Raw genomic sequence first — 23,160 nt, 5'->3', positions numbered from 1 at the left:
AGTGTAGTTTTAAAGAAAAAGACAGGAGATTTAAATACATGAGTAGATGTACTGTGGTAACTACAAAGGAAAAAAATGTTGGAAAAAGATCAGAAGGAAATTTACCAAGGTCCTTGTGAATGGCTGTGTTTTCTGTCTGATCTAGACCCACCATAGGGCTAAACCATCTGAGAGGGAAGGAGGAATATTAGCCATTCACCCTGAGAAGCTGAATCAGGTCACAGCACTTGAACCAGAAACAAAGCCAAGAGTCAAGGGCTGAGAACAGGCTGAAGGTGAGGCAGCAGGAGGGTCAGTGGCTTTGGTCTGATTAGTACTGAGCTGCCTAGACTTCCCTCTTGTGGGGGGTCTTGATGCGAAGAAAAGGCACAGATGTGAAGGAGATAGGGAGAACGAAAGTAGGTGATTTTCTGCCCCCCTCCTTCTTTTAAACCTCTTATGATGATTTAAAATTTGTATGTGAGGGGAGCTCGGGTGGTTCAGTTGGTTGAGCGTTCAACTTTGGCTCAGGTCATGATCTCATGGTTCGTGAGTTTGGGCCCCGCATTGGGCTCTGTGCTGACAGCTCAGAGCCTAGAGCCTGCCTCCAATTCTGTGTCTCCCTCTTTCTCAGCTCCTCCCCCGCTGGTGCTCTGTCTCTCTCTCTTTCTCAAAAATAAATAGATAAACATAAAAAAAATAAAAAAATAATAAAATTTTTATGTGAATGAGAATGAATAAAAAACACATTTTAGTTTTAAATTGTTGACTCGTTCTATTTATTCTCTTCTTAAATACCTACTGTGGCAGTACCTCTATTAGCCCAGTGAAGGAAGCCTTAAATTTGGAATGTGCAAAGTCTATTATACTCAACTGTTGTCAATATTCCTGAATTGTAAAATTTTAGTTGTTTGACTTATGAGTTACCTAGCTTTATCGGAATCTCAAAATGTAATCTCTCTATTCTTCTATAACTTAATGATCCAAGAGGAAATTTTGCTTATGCTTAAATGTAATGACTTCACAATTGTTTCTCTTGTAGGTTTGGTAATATGTTTGTTTTTATAATTCCCCAAAGATTCAGGGATAAAAACATTGCCTAGAGCTTTCTTTAAATCTACAATTTTTCCCTTGATAATATGAGGACAAGGAAACTGTGAATAGCAAATTACTTTTCCTAAAGAGAATGGCTTCTTTGCAAAACAAAGTAAAAACTAGCGGGCTTTAGAATTTGATATGCCTGGTTGGGGATATGGCAACCCCCTTTTATCTCTATGTAATAACAATAACAATAATAATAATAATAATAATAATAATAATAAGGCATTGCTCCTGGTGTCATGCAAAGAAATTTCAAAGTTTCTGAGAGCAAAAACTACTGAGGAGAGAAACTATTCATAGTTAGGTACAGGTTTTTGAGGACCTTGAAAAAGAAGTTAAAAAAATATATACACATATATATTATATACATGTATTGCATACATGTATATAATATACCATTTTCTGGCTGCTGGTGTTCATATTTTGAAATACACATTCTGCAGGGCAGGAGAAAAGAGCCCCGAATTTTGCAGAAAGATTGCCAACCTTATCATACAGAGCTATTTAACACTTTCATGAGAAAAGGATGCACCATAAGTCAAATGAGCCAATGAAGTCATATCATGAAACTTCCTTTGATTTAAAACTGTATCCTCTATTCTTTGAAATGTCCTTCAGCCACAGATTTTTTTTTCTTCAAAAAAAAATTTCAGAATGTAAGGAGAATATCAAGAAACACAGGTTATGGGAGAGGAAGGAAGCCTGAGTATGCACAGAATCTTTGGCAGGGCTGAGAACATCTTGAGAAGAACCACACACTTTAATCTTCAAGGCTGTCATCTTTTCATGATGAAAGCTTAAAATCTTAAAATCCAAACCAAAAGGTTCCAAGGAAAATTAATTTGTTAAATTAGAAGGAAAAAAAACCCACAGCTTGTCATTTGAAATAATGAATGCCATAATTCAGTGCTTACACGATGTGTCTTAGACTTGAATATGCAAATATACCCATTGGGTTTTGAATTGGGCTTTTATGCTTGCTGAGCTCTCCTCTCTAAAAAGGAATGGAAAAAATATAAGACAGCCTTTTTTTCACCCCTCTGCACAAGCTATGGTACACAAGCCTGCATATGGAACCGCTGCATTAAACAAGTCCACAAAGGCTCTGGCTACCCTTTTAAAATCTGCTCTAGGACCTCATTCTTCCGCTGTCACTGCATGAACACTCAGGCAAGCCCCCGTCTTTTCTGGATGCTCTTAGTAATGAAAAGAATTCTCGGGGCACTTGGGTGGCTCAGTCAGTTAAGCACCTGACTTTGCTCAGGTCATGATCTCGCGGTTTGTGGGTTCGAGCCCCATAACGGACTCTGTGCTGACAGCTGGGAGCCTGAAGCCTCTTTGGATTCTGTGTTTCCCTCTCTCTCTGACCATCACCCACTCATGCTCTGTGTGTGTGTGTCTCTCTCTCTCAAAAATAAACATTAAAAAATTTTTTTAATAAAAAAAAGAATTATCACCTCAAGCTACAAAACATGGTCTTAGCAGTTTAATAATTAAATATCCAGTCCCAATATATAAGTTCTTTCAAATGAAATAACACTATATTTCAATTTAAAAGGAACACTTCCTTTCCTCCCCTAGCTCGGGCCTGTGGCAAGGGAGAACCTGCCGTTGCAGAAGGAGGGGAAGCTTCTGGACTTGTTTCCCACCCAGGGTTTTTTCCTCCTCTCTAGCCCAACTGGCCGTCCCCAGAGCTAGAGGACAAGAAGGAAGAGGTAAGGGGAGCAGGAAAGTTCTTACTTGCCAGATATCCTGGAGGGATTTAGTATCTAAGTTTTCTAAAACTCGGCATGTGTTTAGAGCTGACTGCTCTTGTGTGTATATGGGGCGGACGGTCGTCATTGATAGAGACTCCCCCACTCCCCCTCAGTGGGAATCTCTCCCATGTCCTTCTCCTCACGAGGAGAATGAATCCAGGTTCCCAACTGGTTGCTTACACTTCCTTCAGCACTGAAGCGACCTCCGTTTTCTCTGATTTCTTCCAGGGGCACCTCTCAGGCAAGACCTAAAGCAACACTGTGCAGGCAACCTGACTCCACCATCAAAGCAGCCAGCCAAACTGTCTCTCCCCCGTTTGCTGAGAGTCAGAGTCTAGAGGATTATGCCCCCCAGGCAACAGTTTTCCAACTATGGGCTCTGGAAGTGGTTTTCCTGAGGACCCTGGCCAACTGTGTGTAGAGGGAAAGGCAATCCTCCCCTTGCCTATCTCCATCAGGGGAGGGGCAGGATTGATTCATAGCAAACCAACACCCCTCTCCAAAAATGTTCTTCGTGATTTCCAACTTCCACCTCGCATATTCTTATCAAGGGTGAATTACCTCAGAACTGTAAAACTGATTTTCCCCACCTCTCCCCAAACCCTCCCCACACCTCTTTTTTTAATCCTGTATGGTGGCCTGTCATTCATTTGAAATCAGATATACTTATTGTCTTCAATCAACAAAACTCCTCTTTTAACATCTTCTATCAACGTTCACAAGAATGTTCTAGTCCAATCCTAAGATTTCAGAGAATGAAGATATGTGTCAGGCATTAGAGGCTCCAGATTTTCATAAAAGTTACAGATTCTCAATGTAACCCAAAGGTAATACAAACGTGAGTGATTATAAATTCAAGAACGGAAAGAAACATATCAGAAAGGCAATGCCCACAGCTACTTATGTTTCTGTTATTGTCCTGTTAAGCAAATCAGTATCAAAGAAAATATGTTGAGAACACATTAGCTACAGAAATTATTTACTTTTATCAAATAGCCATTGTGTTCATGCCTGTTCATCTTCTTAACACTATATTTGCCGCCTCCCCAGAGACAGCCTAGTCAATTACATGGTCTTCCTTTCACACTTACGTCAAGGCCAAGAGTAAACTGTTCCAAGCACAATGCAACAGCCTGTTTCTTTTGAAGCAAATAAAATAGGGCCATCATTTTCAATCTTGTCTTTTTTTTTTTTTTCCTGAAATGTGACAGGATAAGAATTAGGCTAAAGAGAGAAGCATGAAGAAACATTTTCTTCCAAGAGGCTGAACAGCACTATCTTAACAATACATTTCCTGATGGGTAAGCAGTGAGTTCTTTTGTTTACTAAAATACCTCAATCAATTTTTCTTTTAATGACTTTCATCACCACTACCTACATAGTGCTGAAGGACATTTCAGTCCTGAATCGTATCTTTCTTCATGTTCTTTATTGTTCAGAACAAGCACACATCCGTGGTCATGTGATATTCCTTATTAGCTGTAACTGAAGCTTAACGGATATAATTAATGGATTATTGCAACCCTCTCTTTAATTCCTTGGTTCCTTTTATTCTTAAAGAGATGAATTCTAATAGTGGCATTATCAGATTCTAAATACAGTAGAGACAGATTAGAAGTAGGAAATGCCCCTTATGACTTACCATGTGGCTTATTGTAGTAATAGAATAAATGTCCGTCCAGAGGGACATTGTTAAATTTTTAGCACTTCCCCCTTGAATATCCTTGGAAACTAGAAATCTTGTTTCCAATATCCTCCTAAGCCCCTTCCTGGCTGTGTGAGATTGGCTACTCACTTGTTCTCTCAATAATGTCATCTGCAAAATTACCCCAGCAAGAAATGTCCAGCCTAGATAATTTCTTAAGTCAATTATGCCTCTCCAGACTTTAACCTTTAATGCTACATTGTATTCGTAGCCTTCATCTAGGGCTTAACAAAATGTATGGTACAATTATGGGTGATTTTTATTTTATTTCTTTATTTAGCTACTATTTTCTAAGGTTTCCATAATGAACAGGAATTATAATTGTAATAAGAAAAAATGTTATTAAAAAAGAATAAAAGAAAAATTAAAAATTGACAAATAAACATTTGGGTGTCTTATAAATCCCTAAACCTCACCCAGTTGTATTTTAAAATTCAAAACAGGGGTGCTTGGCTGTCTCAGTCGGTGGAGCATCCAACTCTCGATTTTGGGGTCGTGAGTTCAAGCCCCACGTTGGGTGTAGCGATTATTTAAAAAATAAAATAATTAATTAAAAACAATAAAATAAAATTCAAAACAACTTGATGTGTAAAGATTACCAAGATTTATTTAAGAAATGTAATCACAAGAGTCCAGATAGAGCACTGTATCAGACTTTAATAACATTTGTGGAATTTCTATACATGGAAAAGGCACATGAGCAAAAAACAAACAAAAAGGGAAGACAAATCACATTCTATCCTGGTTCCTGGCGCACCAGACTGTGATGAGCAAATGCGGGCTCCACTCAGTTTGATTTAACCAACATTTATTGAGTCCAAGGCATTGTAAAATGAAGAGGAATGAGAAGACTACGGTACAGTAGAAGGGATAGATGTTTAAACAACTCCCAAACTAGTCAAACTGGCAAATATGCTAAGCAGAAACAGAAATGAGACCCTGGAAAATACTGGTTAATTCTGACTCGGATCAAAGGCTTTGTATGCTCTGCTAAGGAGTTTATATTCTAGGGTGGTCTGTGCTCTGTGTTCTTGAACAAATTATTTAGCCTCTCTGGCCATCTGTTTTCCCAGATGAAAACTAAAAAAAAATTGGATTTTTAAATTTCTAGTCATATCAGTTGTAAAATTCCAGGAGTCCACGATTTTATGGTATGACAATGATGAGGATCCTTTATCTTCTGCTATCTGCTTCTTTTACCTTGTTTTTCTATTTCCCAGACGACTCACTGCTGTCGTCATGCTCTGTAACTAAATCCAGTCTGGGGTTATACGTCTTCCTCTCTTTGCATTTCTTCGTGCCTAGTAAACTATGGAAGCACCCAAGTTGCAGGCAGAAAATGCAGTGTTTGACTTGGGTGTGTACAATCAAGCAAATCTGGATCACAGCTCCCCCTTCTTCATTATTTCTCTTTAAGGATTATTGATTAAGTATTAGATGGGGCATGAGGCAAATTTAAAAACTTGTTAAATTGGCTGCTTTTCTAATTAACTAGCTTTGGCTATCATTCTAATTTAAAGGCATACAGAGTGCTCATATTTTTCTTTTTAGTCATAGTGATTTTTCAAGTTTCTGTGAATTTTACATGTTAACCTTGAAGCCACATGCTTTTCTGACATTCTTTGAATTCCTTAAATAGATCTGGGGGGTTGGATTCAGGGCTGGCTTTTATGAGTATTACACTCTCAGCAAATAACAGCCACTTTGCTTTCTTTTTTAAAGAGCATTATTATTGGATCCATTCAAAGGGAAAAAAAGCATGTAGCCTGCATTTGATGATCCACTCAAGACAAATATAAGAACAAGTTATATATGTATATGAAGCCATCTTCCTGTTATTTATTAAAATACATGTAAAAGTAATGTTTTAACTTATTCATCCATTTAATTAAAAAAATATGTATCGAGCTTCTGCTAGGTGAAAGGCAAAACATCATTAAACAAAATGACCCATCCTTTCATGTGAATTGATTCTTTTCTTGTGACATTAAAATGACTCAGTCCTTTTAGAATTCTCCAGAAACTGCTGGGACACGAAGCTGTTGGATGAATCCTAAAGCTGAAGGGACAACAAACGACCAGAATGTAAAAGAGAAAAGGAAACATGAGCAAGATTTCTCAACTTCGGAACTATCGGCATCCAGGACTGGAGAATTCTTTGTGGTTGGGGACTGTCCCGCACTTTGTAAGATGTTTAACAGCATCCCTGGCCTCCACCTACTAGATGCCTGTAGCACGGCCCTCCCGCCCCCATCCCCAGTTGTGACCATCAGAAATGTTTCCAAACAGTGCCTCTGTTGCCTGGAGTCAAATTCAGTGGTTAAGAACCACAGAGCTAGAATGATGCTCTCTGATAATGTGCTACTCACAAAAATTTATTTTTTTTTGCTTCTTATAGATAATAGCAAAACCCATGCACCTCCATCTATGTATATTTAGATTTCACATAAGGCAAATTCCATTCCTGCACCTCTGACTCCGTCACCAAAGGTAATAATAATGGGAAGGCCCTCAATGAAAGGGACTGGAAGGGTGGCTACTGGCCCAAAAGTCAGGATTGGAACTTAGTTTTCCTAAATGGGAGTGAATTTCTACCAGTATAGCCACACTGTCTGGTGCAGTATCTCCCATGACTATCGTGGTATGAGTGGCATAGGGGACTACAATGTGGTGCCCCCAGCAACGTAAAGCTACAAGTGTCTTGGGAGTTAAATTCAGAAATTAGTATTTTTTTAAAAATTTTTTTAACGTTTATTTATTTTTGAGACAGAGAGAGAGAGACAGAGCATGAACGGGGAAGGGTCAGAGAGAGGGAGACACAGAATCTGAAGCAGGCTCCAGGCTCCGAGCTGTCAGCACAGAGCCCGACACGGGGCTCGAACTCACGAACCGCGAGATCATGACCTGAGCCGGAGTCGGACGCTTAACCGACTGAGCCACCCAGGCGCCCCCAGAAATTAGTATTTTTGTGTGTTGAGTGGAGACGTGCAAAGAAACTTCAAGGAGTGGTTGTCACACTTGCAGTGTGTACAGAAATCGCCAGTAGCTCGGTGAAAATACAGACTCCTGTGCCCCACTGGCTGAGAATCTGACTTAGCGGATGCAGGGAAGGTCTCCGTATCTGCATTTTCTTTCTTTTTTTTTTTTTTAATTTTTTTTTAACGTTTATTTATTTTTGAGACAGAGAGAGACAGAGCATGAACAGGGGAGGGGCAGAGAGAGGGAGACACAGAATCCGAAACAGGCTCCAGGCTCCGAGCTGTCTGCACAGAGCCCGACGCGGGGCTCGAACTCACGGACCGTGAGATCATGACCTGAGCCGAAGTCGGCCGCTCAACCGACTGAGCCACCCAGGTGCCCCCGTATCTGCATTTTCAAGACACGTCCAAATGATCCTGATGCACACGGTAACCTGAGTGGAGGCACTGCCTGTGTTAAGAAAGGGCAAGTTCATCATGCCAAGAAAGGAGAGGCCCTGGGCAAAGTGGACAGTGCCCACGTAAGGTCCAAAGGAGAGGATGACCCTGCCAAGGACTCAGCTTGTCCCACCCTTAAGGCAGCCAGTGTCCCAGTTGTGAAGGATGTTCTGTGTCATCTTGGCCTAATGTCACTAAACATTCAAAATGCATAACGAGCTCCTCTTGCCCTCCCTGGGGTATGTCCCTAGGGTATGTGGCAATTCTCCTTGCTATAAATTAATAAATGAATATTCTGATTGTGTGTGTGTGTGTGTATACACAGTCTCTAAGCCTGGGTAATAAGAGTTCTTCCCAGAGAAATGGTTCTATTGACATGCTGACAAATCTGTTTCTAAGTCTGGAGTCAAAACTTGAACTTGTAAATTAACAAAGGTAAGACCAGTGGTGTGTTGGTAAATTTTTGACAGATGGCTCTCCAGAAAAAGGAAAAAAGAACACAGAAAAGAAAGCCTGGATTTGTAACATTGGGCCGTCTCCGTGGTGTAAATACACGTCCACCATGAGTGATTTCGAGCTACTGGCCCAATGTCAGTCTATGTGGAGTTGAGGAGACAGCACAGAATTTAAAAGTATTATTGCCATACGTATGCAAGAAGTGTGAATAATCTCAAGGTAGAGACAGCAAAATAACTATGAAAGGAAGAGTGTGGAATCACTCTTTGTTTTTAGTTTATTTATTACCTTTGTTTTTATTTAATTTATTTAATTTATTACCTTTGTTTTTAGTTTATTTAATAATGTTGTAAGTTTATTTATATACATTAATTTTAAATAAGGGCTGTTTGGGGCACCTGGGTGGCTCAGTCGGTTAAGCGGCCGACTTCGGCTCAGGTCATGATCTCGCGGTCCGTGAGTTCGAGCCCCACGTCGGGCTCTGTGCTGACAGCTCGGAGCCTGGAGCCTGTTTCAGATTCTGTGTCTCCCTCTCTCTGACCCTCCCCCGTTCAAGCTCTGTCTCTCTCTGTCTCAAAAATAAATAAACATTAAAAAAATTTTTTTTAATAAATAAATAAATAAATAAATAAATAAATAAGGGCTGTTTTTAACAACCAATTTACAAAGTTCCTGAAAGCTTAACCATTGGCCTTCATGAGCTGGTACAGGCTGGCTCCAGAAAAACGCCAGGAGACCAATCTGTATGGACTAGTTTGGGTGAACAGATCACTCTCCCTGGATGGCAACCCAGGACCATTCATCTCTCGGATGTGTCTAATCCTTTTATAGTGTACAAAGAGCTGTCACACACATAATTTCAACTGGTTTTTGCTACCACTTTGTGAACGGAGTAGAACGGATATTTCCCTCATTTTACAAACGAAGAAACTATGTGGAGAACAGCTTAATCACTTGCTCACACTTAACCAGCCAGCATATGGAGGAGCAGAGAAACAAGGAAACTACGATTTTATCGAATGTCAGCCTCAGACCGGACATCAGCATCTTATTTAATCCTCCAAGCAAACCTATAATGGAGACATCAGTGGGCAGATTTTAAATATGAGAAAACTGAACTCAGCGAAATTATGGAACTTATTCAAGGTCGCACCTCTAGTAAGTCTAAGTCAGGACCAACTACACAGTACTTCTTAAACTCTACTGCACATCAGAATCCCATGAGAGCCTGCAGATCTCCTGGCCCATACTCAGGGATTCTGATTCAGTAGATTTAGGGTCAGACCCAAGAATTTGTATTTCTAGCAAGCTCCCTGGGAAGGTACCCATGATACCAGGCTGGACTGCTGTTGGAATAGCCCTAAGCTGTTCTGTGAGCCAATTAAGTGCTTCCAAGGAACCCAGGTGTCCTGACTCCTACTCCTGTCTTCTGTCCACTGCCATCCATTGCAATAGTTTCTTCTAACCTCTAAACTAGCCGAAGGATGATACTGTGTATATATTTGTAAATATTATTACATATAATAATGTTCTCATTTATAATAATTAACATATATTTTCTCCAAACCAATAGAGAAACATGTAGTGGTTCTGAGCTTCTGTATAGACTGATTACATAGAAAAAAATTTTTTAATTTAATACTTATTTTTGAGAGAGAGAGAGAGAAGAGAGAGTGTGAGTGGGGGAGGGACAGAGAGAGAGGGAGACACAGAATCCAAAGCAGGCTCCAGGCTCCAAGCTGTCAGCACAGAGCCCAACGCGGGACTCAAACCCACGAACTGTGAAATCATGACCTGAGCTGAAGTCAGACGCTTAACTGACTGAGCCACCCGGGCACCCCTAGAAAATTTAATGGTCATGAAAACTGTTGTATGAAAATATTTTAGCTTTTGTAAAGACTGATTGTATAGAAAATTTAATGCTCCTGAAAACTGTTGTATGAAAATATTTTAGAAATCTTCCATGGGGGTTTATTACTAAGGTTCTGGACAATCCTAAAAATACAAAAAATTAAGTCAAAATTTGTCAATAGTCCATGTAAGAAAAAAATGACACCTGTATTGCAGAACTGCTGGAATCCTATATGGCAAAATATAGGATTGTTGCATTTTCAAATTTCCATTTTGCATCAGGGAAAACTGACTTCTTACTCCGCTGATCTTTATACTTGGAAGATCTGCAGCAAAGCAATACTTAATGATAACATTAATTATAATATTTATAAGACATCTTTCCATAAGGCTCTCAAATAACTGCAGTCATGTCATCTTTTTCTCAGTGTGGGCTCAAGATAGAGACGGGATTATCACTCCATCTTTGAGATGATAAGCCAGCAGTTCTCCACAGACCTTAGGTGTCTTGCTGAAGGTCATCCACAGACTTAGCAGTAAAGAGACAATCAGAACCTAGGCCCTGGGAATCCCAGCTCAGGATAGTCCCAGTTATACAACCACTTTTTCATTTAACAGATGAAAAGTGTCTGCACAGAGGGTCAGGGAAAGGGTAAGCACCCAACAGTGAAACTCAAGCCAACCAGCCCGGTTACTTGGTAACAGCCTAGGTAAAAGGACAGGAGGGAAGGAGTCAAACTATTGTCTAAAATTAAACTATTGGTTTGAATCACTCAGTTCTCTTTATTTCCCATTACCATAGAAAAATATGAGTTGGCATTTATTCTTCATAGCTTATCAAATCTGACCTGGGAGAACCTCTTACAGCTTCTGAAAATTGATGTTTTATTAAAATAGCTTCAGTTCAATGTATTATATTTGTACATGAACAGTTAGGAGGCAATTCATTTTCAAATAATAAGGGACCCATGAGCGCTTACTCAATTAACATTATAATTTAATTATCTTCTATTGCAATAGATGAGTGGGGGAAATCTATTTAAGTTTTTATCCCACTCCCACTATTCTTCCCTTTGCCATCCTCTTAAAATACCAAATATTCCTGGTGAACATTTATTTTGCCCTGCTCAAGGGTGGTGTATCAACTTACTGTATCTCCCCAGAATGTTCATTTCACGGATGACTGAAAATAGTGACAGTGCTTTACCCCTTCCAAATGATGAGCAGCTTTATGAGTTGAGGAACTTGAATTCTTTTTATGGTTCAGATCTCCGTTGTTATTAGAAAGCATGAATAACATCCAGAGGGTTCCAAAGTCCAGGCTTTACTTGGGGACAAGTCTTCCCTATTTATCAGGAGCCCAGGCCAGTCCCTGTAGGCCCAGGAAGAGGCTGGCATCACACCCACAGGTGCAGCATTGGATCTGAATTTGGGAGGAGGCAGAGTTCTCTGGCTACAGTGAAAATCTTATTTCTTCCCCCTCCTCTCATCCCCTTGACACTGAATTAGTTCAGGCCCCTCTCATATGTAAAACATGCCACATGCCTCATACATTCCGGGGCCGTCAACTTCTCTCAAATGTGATTGTTCTTGCTAGTGCGTGCAGTCTTTTAAAACCACTGAGCTTCTCTCCTTTCTAACCAACTTCCCTCTGCTCCAACACAAATGTCTCCAGGGTTCTACCCTGCTTAAAAGCCTTCGATGACTCTCTCCTAGTTCCATGGATGCTTCCCAAAGTGCATTAGAATCACCTGGGTTGCTTTTTATGCAATTGCAGATTACCAGGCTCCACCTGAAACCTAGTCTATCAGACCCTTTAGGAGCCAGGCCTGAGCATTTGAATGAGAACAAGCTATACAGGACAAGCTCATCCACTCTATTAATGATTTGAGGCTTACCTGTGGGATAAAGTCCATACCTTTGCATGATTTTTAATACCCCCCTAAAACTTGGCTCATCTATCTTTCCAGGCTCACTTCCTGCCACACAGATTCATTGATACTCCCTTATGAGGAAAAAAAAAAAAAAACGTGCAAGACTTTGAAATGAGAAAAAAATCCGGGGCGTCTTGTCCAGCCTAGTCTCTGGGTTAGCTGTACCTCTCATTGTCTTTGAGCTATTTTACAACTCTGTTTGTTGTGTGAAATTGACAATGACGCAAATAATTCCTGCCCATAGAAATGCAACTGAATTGTGTCAGAGGAATATAGCTGATGATCACTCTACGGATAAACCAGTTTTGCATCTATCTGGAAGCTCATTTCAACATTTCTCGTTGCCTATTGGCACGGCTCTTTGAATCTTCATTCGAACCGGTTGTCACATCTCCGTTTCCTTCATTACTTGAATAAAATCTCTGGCATGCATTCATTTCGTATTTGCACAAGGTCATGATTTTACCTTTAAAAGAATTATCCTTTAATATCCTAAACATGCTATAGTATCTCCAGTGTCTCTGTGGTGTTTTGGTTTCCTCTGTGCCTCCCCTACCACTCTCTCTCCTCCCTACCCGTGAGTTTCTCGAGTGAAGTCCCTCTCACCCTTCAAGGCTTCGTAAAAGTGGTCAAGCATCAGTGTCTCTATCAAATGTTCAGCCCAACCCCTTCATTCATCCATCTCCAACGGGGCAAATGAGTTCAGCTCCTTGTTCCCACCTTGTTAGAGCATTTCTCACATCAGATTCCAGGTGATACTTGTAGGAACTGCTCAAAGACCAAGGGCACAGTTATGCCCACTCCTCTACACAACCCCTCTGGACTTCAGTTGCCTTATCCAAGAAATGGGGATAATAACAGCACTGACTTCACAGGACCGTTGTCAGGATTAAATGAGTTGATCCATGGAAACGCTTAGAGTGCTACCTGGTATATCGTCAGTTTTGAACAAATGTTAGTTATCACCTTTTGTATACTTTTCTAATTAATTGCTTTAGATCCGCCTTGTCTTAGGTGGCAGAAACTGCTCACTGTCCACGAAATCTGCTTCCTGGGACTACATTTCTCAGCCCCCCGTTCTAGGTATCAGATATGGTATATGTACATGTCACATGTGGCCCACAAAAATTCCCACGTGCTCCTCCAAGCCATCCTCTTTCACGTGGGCTGCAGTTGAGACATCAATGACCAGAATAACCTTGGAAACCACATGTCAAAAATGCACATGTGCTGTCAGCCGGGTTCCTGAATGACTGCCTGAAGCAGCACTCGCCCTTCCTCTCTCCATCATCAACACCCCCCAGAGAGTGTAATACATTCCTCTGTAAGCTTTCCTTCTCCCAAGAGCTTTAGGGCTTTGCTGAGCACGAAGATGGCTCTATTTTCTTCCAACACCAAATGAAAATGAAGGCTATTTGGGCCACCATTTCCCCAAGATGTCACAGTCCTTCTCCTGATGCCCTTTTATTGTTCTGCTCCTGCCTTTTCTAGCCTAGAGGAAAGTACAAATGCAATGGTTTTCTACTGGAGGAGAGCCCTTTCTGTCAGGGCCAACCTCAGCCAAGGATATGCTGCACTTGTTCCAAAGTTACAGCTCTTAGTGATTAGCTCTTGCGGTTCATGCACAGAGCCAGGGGCATCTGGGCTCCAAGTGTGGATGTCATTTCAGTGTCTGCCACCTGCCAGAACCAGATATACTGGGTCTCCTTTACCTGGATAACCTTTACCTGGCACCCAAAAACTGAGGCAGTTTTTGGAAGCCCAGAAAATACATCTCTTTACACTTTTCTTGAGGCCTACTCATTTATATAAGGAAGAGCAGCCAATTACCTGGCTTGTCCTTGAACCAAGCAATCTTTATTCTTGGATGATGGAGAAGCTGGGATTTTTGGTTCAGCCTTCGGTGAGCACTGTGGTTGGAAGCTGTCGTCACCAGCAGCCTATTATATCATTACTGTCTCTTAAGCAATAAAAGCAATGCATAGGATTTGGAGAAGAAAACACAATTACTGTGTTTACAAGGGCCCAAAGAGCGTAGCTATCCCTCTACTCTTTTACTGTTTTTTGCTTCCTACCCACTCCCTTATGATAATTGTGAGGACTAGATGTGATTACACAGTAAAGCACTTTGGTCATCCCCTGGGCCCGTGGCGAACACTCAGGAGATGTCACCTTCCATCATGGTCCTGGGAGTATAGCCATGACCTACAGTCCCTCTCTTCACCATTGTCAGAACGAGAACACTGACCAATGTGCAGGGGACATTCTCAAAAGTCTGTGCAGAAAGAAATGTCTCAGCCTTCAGGGTTTCCTCTATTCCCTGCAATACGTCCCTGTGAACGTTCCCCAAGTTATCTCAGAGAAGTTACCAAGGGGGTAAAGCACTTACTAAGGGAGAGATCCTTTCTGTGAGGGTCACTGCAGCTAGCCTGACGTCCACCTACAGTTTCCCCCTCTTCCCTTCGGGTGGCCCTGCCCATGGGTGCTCTTCACCCCACCTTCCTCTCTCCCTCAGAAGCTGTGAGTGTGGGGGAGAGGAGAGAAGGCTGCGCTCCTGCCAGCCCTTGGCAGGAATCTTTCTATTTTGTTCCGTTTGGAGCTCCGTTTCCACCAGGCCCTTGGGCTATGCAAAGATAAAGGCATAAAGCGTGGTCTCCACAATTTAGAGCAAGGTCGGTCAGCACGGTTTTCATCAGAATGAAGTTTCTTTCCAAGAGGTAAAGAAGCAACTCTATTATTGTTGGCAGTGACCGTGTGTGCGTGGGCGCATGTGTGTGCGTGCGATGGAGAGACTGAGGCAGGCAGGTGTGGGGGGAGGGAAGCAATACACGAGTGCTCCCTGAAATGAATGCAGAAAATTTAAGCACACTTCCACGATCCAGTTCTAGACCTAAACACCCTGTGATGAGAAGTCAGACTTTCTGTGTTGTGGCTTTTTTTTCTCCCCCCTCGGTGAGCATTTTATTTCCTCAGTCTGCTGGGCAGTTACTTAGAGAGCACTTTCCAAAGAGGATGAGGCAACACAGTAAACACCCCAAGGGACTGCTCTGTTCAAACCTAAATCAAAAGTCATTAACACTGTCCGAAGGCCCTTTGGCCGTCTTGGCGAAAGCTGTTCAGAGCCAGAGCGACCCCCTCCTCGGCTGCTGACAGCTCCAGGCCGTATTGACCCGGGACAGTGTAACTGCTATTCTAGGTGGCCAGGTAGATCCTGTGCCACACTGCCACCCCTGGAGAGCCACAGATTCAGAGACCACCCAGTCTGGAGAGGACCCAAGGCCTGACGTGCCCACACTGGGAGAGTGCAATGGAAGAGTTGGCTATTCCGGAATATAAGATTGCCTGGTCATCACGCATATTGGGCCCCCAAAATGTCGACTTGAAACCTTTCTTCGATGCAGCAATAGGTAAGGATAGGTGAACAAATACTCTTGCTCTCTGCACGAGGTAATACAGTTAAAATAAATGTAGCAACTCAGAATGGACCAAAAATGATCTCTCTGGAGGAACAGGTCTACTCTCGACTACTGAGTTAGGACCAGAGAAAAGGCCCCCAGGTGGCTGGCACATGGTAATCAGGAGAAGGGGGATAAGACAGAGGGGAACACAGGCAGAGATATAAGGGAGAGATAGGGGGAGCCGGGGCAAGCGAGGTCCCTACCACGGCAAGAATGGATTGAAGGTACACGAGCACCATGTAGAGAAGAACTTTCCAACAGTTGGAGCCGTCCAGATGGCACGGGGCTGCTCTGGCAGAGAAGAGCCCGGCCACCACGGTTCATGTCCGCTGGTCTCAAAATGTGGTGCTCAGTCCCTCCCTCCAGCCTGAGTGGCTCTTTTCAGATCAGCACGCCTCCGATGTTCTCCTCTGGAGGCCGTGGAGGAAAAAGTTGGCTAGAGCAGGGCTGCAGACACAGCCATCCCCAGCTGGCCACTGAGACTGCCCTGTAGCAGAGGGGAGAAGTTTCCAGAGGGGATGTAACATAGACGGTTCCAGCATTAGACAGGAAGATGACCTTTACTACCTTTGCTATTCCTGACAGAGTTCATGAGATCTGTGTGAACACATTACAAAGTATAACACGTCCTGGCAATAGTGGGCATTTAGGGGAACCTGTCTTCAGGAAGATTCAGGATGTGGATAAGAGGGAAAGCAAATTTATTTTTTTCTGGTAGTATTTAAGCAAGACATTTTTATTGTAATTTATCTATCTTTCTTTTTACGCCAACAAAATATCTCTGAGAAGTGTTTGGAATGCCTGGTATCTTTTTTTAAAATGTATTTATTTATTTTGAGAGAGAGAGACTGACCATGGGCAAGAGAGGGGCAGAGAGAGAAGGAGAGGGAGAGAATCCCAAGCAGGCTTCACACTACCGTGCAGAGCCCCATGAGGGATTTGAACTCATGAACCACGAGATCGAGACCTGAGCCAAAACCAAGAGTCAGACACTTAACCGACTGAGCCACCCAGGCACCCAGGCTTAGTATCTCTTTACCCATTGCTTCAGCATTTTGGACCCTGGGAGATGTTATGAAATATCTGAGGCCATCCATCCATTCATCATCTAAGGAGAGGAGGTGTGATAACCGCTATGCCGTGAGTCCCTTTTCAACCCAGAAACAGTTTTCACTTTTGCTACCATTACAATTCCTATCTAGGAAAGCTAGCCTTTCAGAACGAGCATTTTGAAGAACCACTCACCTTAAGCACTGACACCCCGCAGAATTCTTTTTGGCAAACGCAGAGCCCCTTTTCACAGGTCAATTTTTGTGGGCAAATCCATCTTGGTCCCCACTGCTGTGAACCACCGGAGCTGAGCGCATCTGGCTTTGGTAACTTGTTCCCCTAAGTGCAGATGGGTAGGATTTTGTTTCCTTATTTATAGAATTAAAGAAATGACATTCATCTCATAATAAAAATATTAAAGTTTTTTTTTTAATCCCGTCTCCTAAAAATACGGAAGAGTTAGAGAAGGAAGCCGCTAGTGGCCCCATCTGACCATACAGCACAGACACAGTGCTGCTTTGGAGACTGTCCTTGCACCTTTCCGGGTTCTCACTGCCTATTCCAGAAGAGGCTCTCATAAGCAGAAATCCCAGGAAGAGACCTTTCGACACAAGGCCTTAGAATCTCCTTCTTCTCTCATGTTAGATATGCTAGGTAAGAGATGGGATGCGGTCAGAGTCATTCTATGTGATGATGTTCAAAGCCTGGTCCACAGATCACCTGCATCAGAATCATAGCGGGTGGCGTTGGGGAGATGCTTATTTGAAGGGAAGATTCCTGGACTCTAGTCCAATGTGGAAAGTGAGAATCTCTGAGGATGGAACCCAAGAATTCACTTTATTCGATAAGTTATGCATGTGATTTTTAGATATACTAAAGATTGAAAAACACTGGTATTGCTTTTCTTGGATGGGCTTTTAATCTATTTTTAGTCAAGAAATTAAAATAATGGCAGACAGTGCTTACTCTGTGTTCATCATTGTTCTAAATACTTCTATTTATATAAATATTAACTTGACCCTTACAAAACTTTATGGCACAAGTCTATTATAATCCCCATTTTATAAGAATGGACTGAAGCACAGAGAGGTTAAGTAACTTGCTCAGTATCACACAGCCAGGATTCAAGCCCAGGCAGAGTCTGGTTTCAGAGTCCACACTTTTAACTCTAGACCAGGCTATTTTATACCTTGGTTTCCTATAATATGACTGCATCCCCACCATGTCCCATCCATCTGGAAAACACCTCTTCTTTCAAAACTAACTTAGCATTTTTGCCTTTGGGAATCGTCTCCTCATCCCCTTGAGGCAGAGAACTTCCTTGCACCGTGTGCGAAAGGACAATGGGGGCACAGGCAAGTAGCAAAGAGGCAATCTTGCCTCTGGGCCTTACCCCTGACGTGTGACACTACTCCTTGTTAGTATTGGCATTAAAGCCACAGTTTTTAGGTTGTTAAAAGTGACCCTACCTCACAACATTCACTGGCACTGAGTTTGCCTGTCAACAAGACTATGAAAACCTATGCCAGATTTCCTAGGCCTGAAGTGAAAATTCCCTTCATTTACTGATCAGAGCAGCTCGGTGTGAAAGGCTGACTCTTGTTTGTTGAATGAATGAATGAATGAATGAATGAATGAATGAATGAATACATGCATGCTGTATGACCATGTGTCATTTTCTGGTATCTCATCAGTGCCCTGGGGGAACAAGTCTCCTGTCCTTATCACACCTCCTTTCCCTCCAAACCCGAGGTCTTGCTTTGCTATGGAGGGTCATGACCTTTCCTTGGCAATTAGAAACGTGCTGATCCACATAACAATGCCTCATATGATCTAGTGCTTTAACCTGGAGTAGACTGCAAATCCTTCTGAATTGTCTGATCCATCCCACAAGAGCTGGGACTCGGGTATTATTATCATTGTCATTGTGTATGCAGAAGCAGAACTGCGGGGAGGTTAATGACTCACCCAAGGTCACCACACATGAGCCGCTCAGCCAACCTCAGAAGCACCTTCTTAACCCACAGCCTTGCCCTTCCATCCACGGTCCTTCCCGCTCTCTTTGACTCCTGCCATTTGCCTCGCAAACACCTGCAAGCTCTGGTCACTTGTGCGTTTCCTGGTATCTGCTACCCTCTCGCTCCCAACAAGTCCATTTGCAGTGTGACAGTCACTCCATCAGCCACTCAAAGCAGGAGCGTTTGAAAGGAGGGCCGCTATTTTCCATGAGTACAATTATTTATGTGCACAAATAATCGTGCACATAATTGGCTAATGGAGAGTGCGATCGGCCACATGTGGGCATAATTAGCCACTTGCCCCTCATTTGGAGGGTATAATTATCAAAGCAGGCAATTTTATATCTGTGGGTAATTGTACATGCAAAAGAGAATGGCGGATAGGAAATCCGTTCCTTAATTACTTTTCATGTCGCTATTTCCAGAAAAGCATTCTAAGATAGAGGTAACTTTCTGCTTTCACTTGCCTGTTGGGATCGACTGTCAGATCTCGTTGTGACGAGGAGGCAGAGAGCAGGGCATAGGAAAGAATAAGCCAGGATTTTGTGTACCAAGCTGAAGTCTGAAGCTTCCTCGCCAGAAAAACCCCAGCAGCCAATTACCCTGGACATTACACTGAGGCCCACCTAGTGGTCAGCCATCTGCCCACGCAGACAATACAGCTCAGTTTTTATCCTTCTCCATTATTGTGTATCATTTTTGCTTTAGCAGTTTTAATGTTTTCCTCACTTTGTGGTTTTATCATCTCAGAAACGCCAGTTGGCTTGGCACAGTAAGTGATTTTGTTCGCTGCTGGAAGTGGGTCATTTAAAAATGCTTTAACAATACCTTTAACTAGTCATTCATCTGGGGATGTACATAGAATAATAAATTGCGAACACGTCTCTTTGTGGTTTTTCCAAGACGTTAGATGACAGAGATTTTAAAGTCTCTGCTGTGCCCCCTGCATTCTGGTTTCAACAGCTCTGCAAAACTTTCCCACTCTCCCACTCAATCACACAAAAATACACTTGCTAACAGCAGATCCTAAAAATACATGTCACATGCAAGCACAAGGGAAATTATTTCTTAACATGAATTGACTCTTTAGGAATATGCAAGCTGAGGGATTTTTGAAAAAGAAACTCCAAATCTCCTACCACAGTATATCTTTCGTCTCCGTCAGAGTGTTATCTTTCAGGGGGAGGGGGCTGGTAGGCACTGTGACTGGGGGACAGGCTTTTTGGCATTAGAAAGACGTGGGTTCCAAGCATGGCTCTTGCCACTTGCCAGATACATGGACTTGGATAAATTGTTTAAAATTTCTGACTCTGTGTCCTCATCTGTAAAGTGGGTTGTTCTGAATATTAAAAAGAAGGCAGGTAAAGTACTTAACGTAATTCTGGGCACGCTGTAAGGGCTCAAGTAAGTGCCATCGACTATGACTGTTAAGAGCCTCATCTTTTAATCTATAACAACATCCCTTGTCTGTACCAGTAACACGACACTATATTTCCTGTGCACAGGCCTTATCTCCCTGCCAAATGGATGGGAATGCTGTCTTATACACCTTTTTTTAAAATGTTTATTTATTTTTAGACAAAGAGAGACAGCACATGTGTGAGCAGGAGAGGGGCAGGGAGAGAGGGAGAGAGAGAATCCCAAGCAGCCTCCTGTCACACAGAGCCCAACATGGGGCTGGATGTCACAAACTGGGAGATCGTGACCCGAGCTGACATCAAGAGTTGGACGCTTAACTGACTGAGCCACCCGGGTGCCCTTCTACACCCTTATAATCCACACAGCATCATGCCCATGGTAGATGCTCAATAACTAGCAATGGAGGATGGCCCATAACATCTCACTCTGACCTCCACTGACCTTGAGCACAATGCCACACTGCCTTTTACGGCTGCGGGACCTAGATCATAAACTCTATCCTCCGCCCCTTTCTCCACAGTCACCCTCCTTAGACTGAGGGCTCCTTCTAATCTCTGTGTTCACCTCTTCAGCTGCATGACCTCTGCTGTCACTCTACGTTAGACACTCTTTAGACTTCATTATCCCTTAGACCTGGTACACCCCAGGATCTTGAGTTTCCTTTGACCTTGTTGATTTCACCTTCCCTACCTTCTACCTTGTGGGGCCCAAGTGTGCACACCTCTTCCCAGCTCTGTTTTCCGTGCCTTCACGTTGATAGCTTGAAACCAGTTGCTGTGGGAATATTCATACCACATAATGAGCAGATGCTACAAATCACGATTTCCCCTCACCCCAGGAGAGCCAGTGGTTAACCGGTGCACAGTATAACATTGCATGTGCTTACATGTATCTACAGTATAACCTCTAAGTCCTTCTCACCATTGTCCATCACCCCCCATTGCCTACCTTCCTACCTCGTACTCCAGAGTCATCTCTTCTGACCCCCGTAACACTGCCCTTCCATGCCAAGTCCTCTGATGGTCTGCTCATTCCCTTTCTAGACTCTACTTGTGGGCAGCTCAAATGTTCTCCTCTGATCCCATTCATTCCTCTGGTTACCCACCTCTCATTAACTCCTAATGTGCTCCCCTCGGCTGACATTCTTAACCTTCAGCTCCTGATGCCTGTACAATAGGCAGTGTTTTAAATATGGTAGACACTGTATTTATTGTCCTGACATGCACATTATCTCCTTAAGAGAGGAGAGAAACACAGAGAAAGACCGAGAGAGGTCACCCGCAGGTCCTTTAATGGCTGGCCCATTGGTCCCTTTAGAATTTTTTAACCCAGGCTTAGCACTAATGTAACCCTTCGGGCAGAGACTTTCATGTGGCATTTGATGCTTTTTTCACTCACTTCAGAATGGAGTCCTTACTTTTGCATCATCGCACATCCCGAACGTGTGTCAGCCTTGAAGTGTTTACCAAACCAGATATAGCTCTTCCCTGAAAGAGGAAAATCATCAATATTGCCTTTTTTAAAGATTACAAATCTGCAGGGAGGCCCTTACCTCCAGAATAGTGTTGCTCAAGCTTGTTGATACTGAGCCCACAACTGATGCTCAGTGTTCCTCCAGAACATTCACTGAACCTGGGCCTGGGCCAGAGGTGGGGGTGGGGAGAAGAAAGGTTATGGAGAGGTAGGAGGAAGAAAGATAGGGCATGAGAAAGAATTATTACGAAGGGCATCGTGCCCTGCTCTCTGGGACTGCTCCACACATGGCTAAGTGAGAGACCAAACTGAGCTGGGTCCATTTGGCCGGCACAGTCCTTTTGAGGGATTTTATACAAAAATCGAGATTGCCGGCTTTTCCTGAGAAATCTTCAGTGTTGCCTCTGCCAGTCCTGCGTTTCTGCACGGGGACACAATTGGCTGGGAATGAGTAGCAGCTGCCCCTTTAAAACAAGCATGTGCTCGCCAGCTGGAAACTGCCCACAGCCCCCACCTGCCCACCCACCCTCCCCCACCAACCCCAAATTGTTTTACATCCAGCCAAAATCACTCATTTCTGTGGTCAGCTGGGCCTCTGCAGGCACTTGAGTTTGTTATTTCTAGCCCAAAGAAAGCCCTGGAGCTTCCCTATGTTTTAAAAATTTCCCAAAGTTATGTTTTATAGGCTATGGTAGAATCTTAGTATTTTACTCACCTCTGAACCTCCATGGTGCCTTATCCAAAGTAGATGCTCAGTTAACTAGAATGACGTACTCACGGAGTTAAATAGATTGAACATCTAGATAGCCTTGCTGGAACTCAGGCTGCTGGGGCATGAGCTACACAATGTCACTGGTAACAGTTTAGGCTTTGGTCTCCAGGCAGTGAAGTCCCCTCCGGATGTTTGTAGAGGATGCATAGGCCTATTGAAGAACAGAAGTTAGAACCAGCTAGGGAAGCTCCTTTTATTGGACAAATTTATTATTGGATCAAGGTTTCAGTGCTTAATAAAAGGACCAGAGCACTAAACAGCCATTTAATCCTTAGCTTGCCACGTGGGCCTCTGTTTCCTCTCTAGAGAAGCAGGATTTGGTGGTAGAGTGAACAGGCTACATGATTCCATCCCGGCTTCTTCCGGAAGAGGTGGCCGCAAACTAGAGTTAATCCCAGCACCTTCACAGCCAATGTCTTTATCATTAGACTTGTTATGGACTTTAAAATAATTTTTTTTAATCTCTAAATTCCAATGAAAATAATCAACTTTGCATCCCTGATGGGGAAGAAGCGACAGACTGTGAACCCAATGTTTTCTCACTCTCCTGACCTGTTCTTGATAACACCTGGCTTGGGTTGCCCTGCGCTCGATGACTACTCATCTTCCTGAGCCCTTCCCCACAGCCCAGACGTGGTGGAAACAAAAAAAAAAAAAACCCCAAAATACAAAAACAAAAAAACAACTCCCGCAAGAAATTAACGAAGACCTCTGTTACCCTGCCCCTGAAGCATCTGCCTGTCCTCAAAGTCACGCACTAGCTCTCCTTCT

General features: G+C 42.9%; 1 long non-coding RNA gene across 1 annotated transcript; it reads right to left on the bottom strand.

The window, feature by feature from the left end:
* Positions 1-20,820: 20,820 nt before the first annotated feature.
* LOC131492469 (uncharacterized) lies at positions 20,821-22,534 on the bottom strand. The gene is made up of 3 exons (XR_009252056.1): positions 22,333-22,534; positions 21,543-21,631; positions 20,821-20,918 (listed from the first exon to the last, which is right to left on the bottom strand). It is a non-coding gene; the product is annotated as an uncharacterized LOC131492469 (long non-coding RNA).
* Positions 22,535-23,160: the final 626 nt, after the last annotated feature.

The sequence above is a fragment of the Neofelis nebulosa genome, chromosome 13, assembly GCF_028018385.1.
Source record: "Neofelis nebulosa isolate mNeoNeb1 chromosome 13, mNeoNeb1.pri, whole genome shotgun sequence".
In the NCBI taxonomy this organism is placed as follows: Eukaryota; Metazoa; Chordata; class Mammalia; order Carnivora; family Felidae; genus Neofelis; species Neofelis nebulosa.
This window is presented reverse-complemented; position numbering and strand designations above follow the sequence as displayed.